General features: G+C 40.9%; 1 protein-coding gene across 2 annotated transcripts in view; it reads right to left on the reverse strand.

Moving 5' to 3' along the window:
• Positions 1-10,583, reverse strand: part of USP54 (ubiquitin specific peptidase 54) — a 140,291-nt gene extending 129,708 nt beyond the window's left edge. Inside the window, exons 1-2 of one of the 2 annotated variants that reach the window (XM_066348820.1) lie at positions 9,802-9,855; positions 4,462-4,544 (exon numbers count right to left, since the gene is read on the reverse strand). The gene's annotated coding sequence lies outside the window, so the exon portion shown is untranslated. Of the gene's footprint in view, positions 1-4,461; positions 4,545-9,801 lie in introns of both variants that reach the window. The other variant, XM_066348821.1, reaches the window with a different exon arrangement.
• Between the last annotated feature and the right edge of the window lie 2,280 nt (positions 10,584-12,863).

The following is a 12,863-nucleotide window of genomic DNA, read 5'->3' on the forward strand; positions in this document are numbered from 1 at the left end:
TTGCTTCTCATATGTGCCTTGACCAGGCAAGCCCAGGGTTTGGAACTGGCCATGTCAGCATTCCAGATCAATGCTTTATCCACTGCACCACCACAGGTCAAGCATCCTCCAACTTTAAATTTAAGTCCTTTAACTCAGATGGAAAATCACTCTAAATATTATTAAATGAGCCTGACCAGGTGGTGGTACAGTACATAGAGCGTCAATATAGGACACTGAGGACCCAGATTCGAAACACCGAGGTTGTGACACTGGCTTTGCTCAGTGGTAGAATCCCGTGTTTGATTCCCAGTCAAAGTACACAGGAGAAGCGACCACCTGCTTCTCAACCTTCCCTCCCCACCTCTCTCTTTCTCTCTCTCTCCCAACCCTCCCACAGCCATGGCTCAATTGGCTTGAGAGAATTGGCCCTGGGCACTGAGAATGGCTCCAGTGGCCTCTGCCTCAGGCACTAAAAATAGCTTGGTTGCCAAACAATGAAGCAACACCCCAGATGGACAGAGCATCACCCCATAAGGGGCTCAGGAGTCTGTCTCTTTGCTTCCCCTGCTCTCACTTAATTTAAATAAAAAAGAAAAGAAAAAAGAAACCCGGAGCTGTGGTGGGATTCAGCCAGTTCACACTGGTTCAGCAAAACTGATACCTAATAATTGCTGAGTTTGGCCAATCAGTTATTAAAATGGCACTTGTAATCAGGGTTCTCTCTAAGGTGGGCGCCTGGACAGCCACCCAATGTGGTAATCACAAATTTACATTCCTTATTCTTTTTTAATGTTCATCTGCGCAACAGCGTATTCTAAGCACCTGTAGTAATGTTCATTCCACTCATAAGTAAAGGAATGGGATCCTACTCCTACAGTAAAAAGATGCTTAAGGATAAATCACACAATCGATGATTCTTGGATAAAAGCAAAGAAAATTGCAAGTAAGGATGCCAATCAGGAAGCAATATAGAAATATCTTAAATAACAATTTTATTACTTTTTGTCAGGTATTATTTAATATTTTTTCAGTAACATTTTAAACCTCTTTCTTATAATATAGTCTAGTTTTATGTACCTCTTTTATTGTTCTTATTTAAGTATTAAATGTATGAAATAATAAACTACATTTCAGTGTATCATTTTTTATACTTAAAACAGTCATTAGGGAAAAGAACCAGTTGTTAAATTATTTGAATCCCACCACTGATTCAAATAATTTTCAATAAATTCAAAGTTGCCAGCTTGAGCGCAGTCTCCTCCAGCTTGAGCACGGGATCACCAGCTTGAGCATGAGGTCACCAGCTTGAGCATGGGATCATAGACATGACCCCATGTCTATGTTTTTGTTAAAAGGTAAGAAAAAAAACCAACCCAGTTAAAAAATAGGCGAAGAATAGAATAAGCAGCTTTACAGAAATAAATATAAACATCCAATAAAGAAATTAAAAGATGCTCAGCCTGACCGGTGGCACAGTGGATAGAGCATCGACCTGGGATACTGAGGCCCAGGTTCAAAACCCCGAGGTTCCAGCTTGAGCTCAGGCTCACGAGCTTGAACCGAAAGGTCATTGACTTGATCAAGGGGTCACTGGCTCAGCTGGAGCCCCACACCCACTACCTCCCACCCCCATTAAGGCATGTATGAGAAGCAATCAATGAACAACTGAAGTGCCGCAAATACAAGTTGATGCTTCTCGTCTCTCTACCTCCCTCCCTCCCTCCCTCTCTCTGTCTCTCTCTCTCTCTCTCTCTCTCAGGGAAAAAAAAAATCGAACTCATAAGTAATCTGGAAATAAAAATTAAAACAAATATATTTGCCCATTAAATTAGTTAAAATGTACAAGTTTGATAATATCAACTGTTAGCGAGTATATAAAGATATAGACACTTTACCCTGACCAGCAAATAAATGTTTCTCTCTCTCCTTCTCTCTCTCCCCCTTCCTCTTTCTCTAAATATCAATAAATAAAAAATTTAAAAGATATAGACACTTTTATAAACCAGTGAAATGCAAAATGGCACATGGACTATCTGAAGGGCAGATTGGCAGTATCTATTTTTTTTTTTTTTTTTGGAGAGAGAGAGAGAGAGAGAAGCATCAACTCCTTGTTCCACTTAGTTGTGCCATTGATTGCTTCTCATATGTGCCCTGACCAGGGCTCTGACTCCAACCAGTGGCCTGAGGGATCTAGCCAGCACCCTTGGGATTTAGCCCTGACCAGAGCTCCAACTGGTGACTTCAGGGTAGAGCAGGTCACTATTGAACCTTTTTGATCTTGGCACTCTGGCATGATGCTCTATCCATTGCACCACCAGTCAGGTCAGATTGGCAGTATCTTTTAAACTGAAAACCTGACACCATTAGCAATAATTCTAGACACCTACTCTAGAAGTATTCTAGAGCATAAGCACAAGAGCTAATAGTGAATATTATCTTCAGTGTATTTGGTAATTGGAAAAATCTGGGACAACTTAAATGTCTATTGATAAAATAAATTAAATTACAGTAACTCAAACTGAAATACAATCAACTCTTTAAAAGTGTATAATTACAGAATGAGAGCTCTCAGTGGCATATCGCTGTTTTAAAAAAAAAAGCTGCAGAAAAAATATATTATTTCACTGATTTTAAAAAAGTTATAAATGATAAATGCATAGAAAAAGGACTGGGAGAAAACCTACCAAACAGGTTATTACTGGAAGAGGAATCTATACTTCCTAGTATTTTTTTTATTTTTTTTTATTTTTTTTTTTAATTTTATAAGTTTTATTGCAAACCTGTGCAGGGACTGCAGGCAACCCACGCAAGGGAACACTGCAGCCGTATTTTTTTTTAAAGAATGTATTCTTTTCTTCTTTTTAATTTATATACATAATTTAATATTTATTAAAATTTTAAGCGCTTTTAAAAGGACAAAACATGGAAATCAAGAAAGAAAATAATAGGCCTGACCTGTGATGGCACAGTGGATAACAGTATTGACCTGGAATGTTGAGGTTGCAGTTTGAATCCCTGGGCCTGCCCAGTTAAGGTATATACAAGAAGCAACTATAGATTATGAGTTGATGCTTCCCGCTCCTCCTCCCTCTTTTTCTCTCCCTCGCCTCTCTCTAAAAATAATAAATAAAATCTTTTTAAAAAGAGAAAGAAAAGCCTGACCAGGTGGTGGCGCAGTGAATAGAGCGTCGGACTGGGATGCGGAAGGACCCAGGTTTGAGACCCCGAGCTCACCAGCTTGAGCGCGGGCTCATCTGGCTTGAGGAAAGAGCTCACCAGCTTGGACCCAAGGTCGCTGGCTCCAGCAGGGGGTTACTCGGTCTGCTGAAGGCCCACGGTCAAGGCACATGTGAGAAAGCAATCAATGAACAACTAAGAAGTTGCAACGCGCAACGAGAAACTGATGATTGATGCTTCTCATCTCTCTCCGTTCCTGTCTGTCTGTCCCTGTCTATCTCTGCCTCTGTAAAAAAAAAAAAAAAAAAAGAGAGAGAAAGAAAAGTAATAAATATGGCAAAAAGTTCAACTTCACAGCCAATTAAAGAAATGGAAATTTAAAATGACATATCACTTTTTGCTTATCATGTAAATTGCTTTTGGTTTCTTCAATATCTATTTACTATTGCTAATATGAGTTCTGGGAAGTTAATACTTTTTCCCATTCATCTCTGGAGGAGTGTAAATTGATAGAGTCTTTCCAGAAGGATATGTGTATCAAAGTTTAAGAAAAGGTCTTTAGACTCTCCTGAGGAGGGTGAAAGTTAATGATTTTAAAACATTATCCTCTTCACACATCAATTGCACTTTCAGTTTTAAGCCCTTCTGGAGAGAAACTTTCATTTTCAGCCCTCAAACTTTCCTCTTCCTCTCCCCTTATTCTCTTGCTCTAAACTTTTCTTGGAAAAAATGTCTCAATGACTCAAAACTAAGTCCAGTAAAAATAAATAAATAAGCACCCAGCCCACTTTGTTAAAAGGTGTTAGAATGACACAAGAATCTTGCCTGACCAGGTGGTGCATAGTGGATAGAGCGTCGGACTGGGACACGGAGGACCCAGGTTCAAAACCCCGAGGTTGCCAGCTTGAGCATGGGCTCATCCGGCTTGAGTGCAGGGTCACTAGCTTGAGCATGGGATCACAGACATGACCCCATGGTCACTGCCTTGAGCCCAAGGTCGCTGACTTAAGCAAGGGGTCACTAGTTCTGCTGCAGCCCCCCAGTCAAGGCACATATGAAAAAGCAATCAACGAACAACTAGGAGATTAAGGAGCCTCGAGGAAGAATTGATGCTTCTCATCTCTCTCCCCTCCAGTCTGTCTGTCTGTCTGTCTGTCTCTCTCTCTCTGTCACACACAAAAACACAAAAAAACAAGAATCTCATTCCCATCCACAATCTATGCCAGCTAAAATCTATACAGATGAGGGATTACAGCACAAAGTCAACTCAATGAAAAAAAAACAACTACATCACAGACTCACCTTCAAATCTGCAGGTACTGGCCTTGCCGGTTAGCTCAGCAGTAGAGCCTCAGCCTGGCATGCGGAAGTCCTAGGTTTGATTCCTAGTCAGGGCACACAGGAGAAGCGATCATCTGTTTCTCCACCCCTTCGTTTTTCTCTTTCTGTCTCTCTGTCTCTCTCTCTTCCCTCCTCCCGCAGCCAAGGCTCAAATGGTTCAAGCAAGTTGGCCCTGGATGCTGAGGATGGCTCCGTGGCCTTGCCTCAGGTGCTGAAATAACTCAGTTGCCAAGCAACAGAGCAGCAGCCCCAGATGGGCCCAGCATCGCCCTATAGAGGGCTTGCCGGGTGGATCCCAGTCAGGGTACATGCAGGAGTCTGTCTCTCTGCCTCCTTGCCTCCCCGCCTCTCACTTAATTAAAAAAAAATCTACAGGTACTTCTTAGAAATAGTATGTATTACAACATTGTTGTAATGGTACATTGTCTACCATTTTTACGACACAAACATTTATTAAATGAAACACAGAAAAATGAAACAGTAATGTAACAAACCAAATGTAGGAATCCTTTGAATAAATTATCTGAATGCATTTATCCTAAGTAGGAAGTATACGTACAGTATAACAGAAACAATAAATTTGTACTCTGTCATATATCAATAGCCTCCTGACAACACTGGTTTCTCAAAATTAGCTGAGAACATCTAAAACTCTATGTATATTAATTATTAAATATAATTTGGCAATGTGGTACAGTAGAAGAAACACTTAATTGGAAATCAGGACACCTAGGACATTGTAGCTATGTGACTTTGGGCAAGTCATTTAAATGTTCTTTAGGCTTTAGTTTCTTCAACATAAAAGGAATGGATTGGACTGGTTAACCTCTGAGCCTTCAACTAAGTCTAGAACTAAGTATCAACAGTTCACTGATGGTATTTCTTATTCTCATTTAGACTTTATTTTTTTTAGATTTTATTTATTGATTTTTACCGGGGGAGGGGGGGTGGCAAAAAGCATCAACTTATAGCTGCTTCACTTTAATTGTTCACTGACTGTTTGCCATATGTGCCTTGACCAGGCAAGCCCAGGACCTCCAGCCAGCGACCTAAGTGTTCCAGGTTGACTTGATCCACTGTGCCATCACAGGTCAGGCTCACTTAGATTTTTAATTATAAAATTTGAATTTCAACCAGAAAATCAGATATTGGGGTTTGAAATACAGAGCTTAAAAAAGCAAATATACAAATAAATATTTGAAAGCAAATACATATGTACTATGTATATACATTTTTCTCAATACAAAAAAACTGCAATATAAACTAATGACTTAATCCCTTAAAGTCTGTTGTAATAACATTTGCCCATATATATGAATATAGATAACCATTTCCACTGTTAAAATGATCCCTTTCTGGAAGCTTGCAAATGTTAATTAACCATTGCTTGTTATAATTATTTTCCCAAGTATTGCTCCCTATACAATTATATACAACATGAATATGATAATTTACTTAACTCAAATTTCATATTTAGCACCATGCTAATATTCAAATTAATCCCCCATATGTAATGTAAATATTTGAGAGAGGACATTATGAATAACAACACAAATTGAATTCTGGTCCTCTGGCCAATTCCACCTTCAATCTCTACCCTCCTTCCCCTATCTCAAGGCCCACACCCTTCCTGCAAAAGAAACAAATCTTTCTTAGGTTTTCCCAGTCACATATATTCTACCTCTAATCCCTTATATGCCATTTACTAGATCTGAAACTTTGGCAACTTCCTTAATTTTTTTATCTTCAAAATCATAGTATTAGTACCAGCTGAAGAGCAGAGTGCTATGAAGATAAGAATGAGAAAATGTGTCTGGTCTAGTAATAATCACTCAATAGCCCTGGCCAATGTTCAGTTGGTTAGATCATTCTCCAGATATGCCAATGTTGTAGGTCCAAACCCTGGATGGGGCACATACAGGATTCGAGCAGTGCATGCATGGTTGGGTGAAACAACAAAGAGATGTTTCTCTCTCCTTTCCTCTTTCTGTACAATCAATCAATAAATAATTTAAAAAATAATAACTCAATAAATGTTTCCTCTTATACAGTGTGTCCATAAAGTCATGGTGCACTTTTGACCGGTCACAGAAAAGCAACAAAAGATGATAGAAATGTGAAATCTGCACCCAAAAAAAAAAGGAAAACTCTCCCAGTTTCATACCTATTCAGTGCAGTTCGATGTGGGCTCACGCACAGATTTTTTAGGGCTCCTTAGGTAGCTATCCCGTATAGCCTCTACAGCCTCGTCACTGACTGATGGCCTACCAGAACGGGGTTTCTCCACCAAACTGCCGGTTTCCTTCAACTGCTTATCCCACTGAGTAATGTTATTCCTATGTGGTGGCACTTCATTATAAATGCACCGATATTCACGTTGCACTTTGGTCACGGATTCGAATTTAGCGAGCCACAGAACACACTGAACTTTCCTCTGTACCATCCACATCTTGACTGGCATGACTGTGGGCTCCTCCACTGTATACACGGTGTTACGTCATCATCCTAAAGAAACTGGGAGAGTTTTCCTTTTATTTGGTGCAGATTTCACATTTCTATCATCTTTTGTTGCTTTCCTGTGACTGGTCAAAAGTGCACCATGACTTTACAGACACACTTTACTTAATATTATTATTACTGACTTAAAAATGTTCCATTATATTTATTTTAAGACTACTTTAAAAAATACTATTAAATTACTAACTGGATTGACCAGTGGTGGCGCAGTGGATAGAGCGTTGATATGGAACACTGAGGTCCCAGATTTGAATCCCGGGGTTGCAGGCTTGAGTGCAGGCTCATCTGGCTTGAGCACAGGCTCATCTGGCTTGAGCATTGGGTTGCTGGCTTGAGCATGGGTTCATCGACATGATTCCATGGTCTGGCGTGGGCCCAAAGGTCACTGGCTTGAAGCCAAAGGTTGCTGGCTTGAGCAAGGGGTCACTGGCTCAGCTTGAGTCCCCAGGTCAAGGCACATATGAGAAGCAATCAATGAACAACTAAAAAATGATGCAACTATGAGTTGTGTATCTCTCCATTCCTGTCTCTCTCTTTCTCTCTTTCTCTTTCTCTCCCTCTCTTGTGTGCACACTGATTTAAAAAAAATTAACTGACCTGTGAATTTTCTCAAGCTTCCATTCTTTCATCTCTTCTAAGAAATGCAATGTGTGTTACTGATACAGCATAGTTTAGAATTTGTTTAATAAATTCTAAAGACTTTATTTTAAAGTCTTTCTTTTTAGTCTTCTCAACTACTGTGTAAACTCATCTGGGCCAGAATCTTGTTTCTTAAGTCGTGTTCATATACTGTGCTTTATTACATTGTAATTATTTGTTTCTCTATCATTCTCCCTTCCTGGGCTCTGGGTATTTCAAGGCAGGCAGCCAGGCTTATCTGTATTCCTATCATGAAGGTTTAGTAATCAGACACAAAATAGGACTCAATAAATGTTTGTGGAATGGATAAATGAATTAATCTTTGCCCACCCCCTGCTGCAATGCCTTAACACAGTACTCTACACATACTAAGAACTCAGTAAAGCTTGTTGTAAATGGATTCATGCAGAAATCTTTAGGATCCAACCACATAAGCTTTCCTTTGCTTCAGAAAAGCACTTAAAGTTTAGCTACTAACATTACTAATTAAAAATTTTAGTCTAACACATATCAAATAAATATGTTCAGTGACTAACCAAACCACATCACTAGAAGGATTTAAAATCCATTATTCTAATTAATGAATTTGTGAACCTCGACATGGAAAAATCCAGTTACATAATCAAGAGATGTTATCCTTTGCAAATTTATACCTACAAAAGAGTGAAGAAAATTATCAGAAACCTGTATGTGTAGGTTGAAATAATTTTTATGATTCATTAGATTTCATTGTTTTCACTATAAATGAGAGTTAATGAGAAAAGTAATCCAAACTTGTCTCCAGAAAACAGTCCTTGATACTCAGAGACTAATGTTTTGTCCTCTTGGTGATTTTCAACTCCTGGTAGACACCTTTTACTTCAGTTTGACAGATATTCAAAACGTATTCAGTCTCCCAAAATAAAATCTCATCTATTTCTTAAAGGGCAAATAACCTGAATAGGTACACTTAGGGAACACTAGGTTTTATATTCTAGTAACTAAAACTATCCCTAGTGTTCAGCCTGGAGCTGCCGCAATAAAAAACTTTTCTTAGTTTTAAAATTACACTCATTGAAGGTTTAAGCGTGCCCATTGTTTCACTGTATCATCTGAACTGATTTTACACTGCACATATAATTTAATAAATATACCGTAGCGGAATTCTACACTTGAATTAATCTGGGAACACACACCCCCTTCTTCCAACTCAGTACGCTCTAGAAAAAGAACATGAGCTTTGTGGGGGTTTTTCCTCAAAAATTTATCTCCAGCTCCCATCCCACACTTTATTTTAGAACAGCAATCATTCATTATCCAATTCATAGTCTCTCTACCGACTAATACTAGCTCACCAGGAACTTCCTGTCACATCTCAAGAGTCTGTGGGGGATTTCTGTGCAAGGGGCGGAGGACCGTGAAGGTCCGGGACGGCACCATTCCCGCCAAGCCATTTAGGACCCAGGTCCTGGAGCAGTTCAGATCTGGGATCATCCGCATGCGTACCCCTGGACCTACGAAGGTCCGACACACACACACACACACACACACACACACACACACACACACACACTCATCCCTACCACCGCACCTAGGAAGGTCCGACACACACACACACACACACACACACACACACACTCATCCCTACCACCGCACCTACGAACGTCCGACACACACACACACACACCCATCTCTCTCTCTCTCTCTCTCTCTCCCTCTCTCTCTCTCTCTCTCACACACACACACACACACACACACCCATCCCCACCACCGCAAAGGAAACCAGGCCCAACCTCTTGTGCTTCCATTCAACAAATCCTCCTCCTAGCTGTATACCCATTTCTTCCCACTTTTTCCTCAGTGTAGTCCGGTCCCTTTATCCAGTTCTCAGTCCCCTCACTCCCACCACACACCAGCTTCCACTCTCTAGTCTCTGCTCCTCAACACCCCTGTACCTTTCCCTGGACCTCCCAGCAGATCCAGCCCTCCGCGCGTGACCTACTGCGGACCGGCGCCCTGTCCCTGTACCACTGGACCTGGATCCTTTCTTACACGTCACACTCGGGCCCATTCCTCCCGTGACCCGACCTTACCCACCACGCCCCAGGCGCTACCCCCTGCACCCCATTACCTCCAGCCCCGCCCCCCTGAGGATGTCGCACTCACCGCTCTGCCGCCGCATCTTTAACCGCCGCGGCTGCTATAGCTACAGGGAGCCAAGGCAACCAGCTCTCGCGACACTTTCCTCAGCTAAGGCGAGAACTACCCAGAAAAGCCTCTTGCAAGAAAGTAACCGAGTGAGGCTCCAGGCCGCTAAGTATATCTCGCGATAGTTACTGTAAAATGGCGGCTGTAAGGCGTTTCAGGGGTGGCATGCAAAGGTCTGGAGATGGGCGAGAACGATGAAGAATCTTGAGCTGGCGGAAGAATCGGAAAACTATCGCAGGCAGGATGGTCTGGGCTGGGGGAATGTTAGTATAGCGACCCCTACACTGGAAAAACTTTAGGGATATGGTCTTCTTTTCCTAACTGTCTCAAACTTAGCAGTGTCGCCTTTAGCTGAAGTTGTGTTTTCCCGGCATTTTCCTTCGGCATTTTCCTTCTGCTGGCCGCGTAGAGAGGGAGCAAACAAAAGAGAAATTGTTGACCTTCCCATCTCCCCTCATTACCTTTCTTCGGGAAGTTTTCATCCGTTCTTCCCCTACACTGGCTTGCAAATGGTATTTGGCTCCACAGAAATGTTTGTGTTTATCCACGGGACCACACCCCCATCAGTTAGCCGGACCAAAGTAGGACATAAAAGTGTTGTTTTTTAATGGAACATAAATACAGGTGTTTGGATGCGAAGGGGGCCCGCATTGATATGTGGTTTGAACTTTTCGCTTGTTGCTTGCTTCCTTATTTGGCTCCTCTCAACATTTACTTGTAGGGTTTTGTCTGTTCTGAGACAACTTGAGATGCAGGTTTGAGTAGCACCTGGAACGGAAAGTGGAGTTAACGTTGGTGACCAAGGAAGAATAAAACAGGAGAACAAATAGGGAATGGAAATAATAAATGGAGAATTTATTTATTCTCAAAGCCCCTGATTAGCTCTCATAGACCAGAGCTATCCCGTCAAAATATATTGCAAGCTGCATTATGCAATTTAAAATTTCTGGTAGCCACATTAAAAATATATATATATATGGAATCAACTTAGTTATTTTTAACTCAACATATTCAAAATATTTCAACATGTAATAAATTTGTTCATTATTTAATGAGATAATTTACATTTTTTTCATACTAAGTTTTCAAAATACAGTGTTTATATTTACAGAGCATCACAATGTGGACTAGGCACATTTTGTCAGCTCAATAGCCATACGTGGCTAGTGACAACAGTATTAAACAGCAAAGCTCTAGACACTAAACTAGGGAATGAGCTATCTGGGTGATTTTAGGGGCACAGTATTATGGGCATTTGGTTTATGTAAAAGAAACCCTTGAAGTTGGTAACTCAACTGGCTACAGTGGCTAGACAAGTAATAAAAGATGTAAAACAATAGGTAGTAGTGGGGACTAGGACATTGGAGAGCACAAGCTCCTATCTAAAAGGGAGCTCTCCTGACTGCTAAGTTTAAAACTCTCCTGAGTTTTAAAACACAATGATGGCAAACAGAAGATGTGCATGAGCAGTCTGGGTAGTTAGCTCTGCTGCCAATATGTGGCTCCTGTGAACTGTGGTGTTCAAATGTATGAAACATTTGTGAAGAATGGGTGTTTTAACAGAAAATGACCAGGCAAATGGGTAGCAAAGCTTGAGGATTTGACTGGATTTCAACCTGGATCCTGTACAAATGTGCACCTCAGCCTGACCTGTGGTCACGCGGTGGATAAACGACCTGGATCGAAGCCCTGGACCTGCCTGGGTAAGGCACATACAGAAAGCAACTATGGGTTGATGCTTCCTGCTCCTCCCACCACCCTTTCTGTCTGTCTGTCTCTCTCTCTCTAAAATGAATAAATAAAAATCTTTAAAGCCTGACCAGGTGGTCACACAGTGGATAGAGGGTCGGACTGGGATGTGGAGAACCCAGGTTCGAAACCCCGACGTTGCCAGCTTGAGTGCAGGATCATCTGGTTTGAGCAAGGCTCACCAGCTTGAGCCCAAGGTTGCAGCCTCGAGCAAGGGGTCACTCGATCTGCTGTAGCCCCCCCCCCCCATCAAGGCACATATGAGAAAGCAATCAACAATTAAGGTACTGCAACGAAGAATTGATGCTTCTCATCTCTCTCCCTTCTTGTCTGTCTGTCCCTATCAGTCCCTCTCTTTGTCTCTGTCACAAAAACAAACAAGTGTGCACTTTAATGCATTAAACCTCTATTGCGACTTCTGAAAATAATTTGACTTTTGAGTAAGTAGACTTTTCTACCAAGGAAATAATTTCACAACCAACCTAGGCTCCCTGTAAGTTAATAAGCTTGTATCATGAATTTTTTTTTTTTTTTTGTCTATTGAATATTTCAGACATTCTGAGCTTAGAAAAATTAAGTCTCTAGGTTTTCAGAGCTGTTGACTAGCAGACCCTGGAATTTTTGTTTAATCCCAACTTTAAGCATAAGCCAGGGGTCGGGAACCTATGGCTCACGAGCCAGATGTGGCTCTTTTGATGGCTACATCTGGCTCACAGACAAGTCTTTAATAAAAAAAAGTAACGTTAAAAATATAAAACATTTTCATGTATTACAATCCATTTAGTTCCTACCGCTCATGTTCATCGTTGTGGGTCACGGAATTACATTTTAAAATATGTGGCATTCATGGCTCTCTCAGCCAAAAAGTTTCCTGACCCCTGGCATAAGCGTTTAATAATTATTTTATGGTTGACTGTGAAATCTCTTTGTCACATGAGTTGTTATTTGTCTTTGTACCTCCAATGTCTGACCTAGTGCCTGGTATATGGAGGCACTCAATAAACATTTGTAAAAGGATTATAGTCTTTAACATTTTGGTAAGGCTCACAGACTTTTAAACATGAGAATCTGAAAAAAGCTATGACCCTTATCCAGATTCTTTCCTAACCATATTTCCTCAGTCCACCTCAGAGTTCACAGCAGCTTTGGTAGATAGATCCAATTTAAGCCTATAGTCTCTTACCTCAAACACCTTTGTCTAGAATTGCCAGCAAAGTTAACATTCCTGGGAGCAATCTGCAACCAATGAGACATGGGATAAACTCCAGTTC

The sequence above is a fragment of the Saccopteryx leptura genome, chromosome 9, assembly GCF_036850995.1.
Source record: "Saccopteryx leptura isolate mSacLep1 chromosome 9, mSacLep1_pri_phased_curated, whole genome shotgun sequence".
NCBI classification, from domain to species: domain Eukaryota; kingdom Metazoa; phylum Chordata; class Mammalia; order Chiroptera; family Emballonuridae; genus Saccopteryx; species Saccopteryx leptura.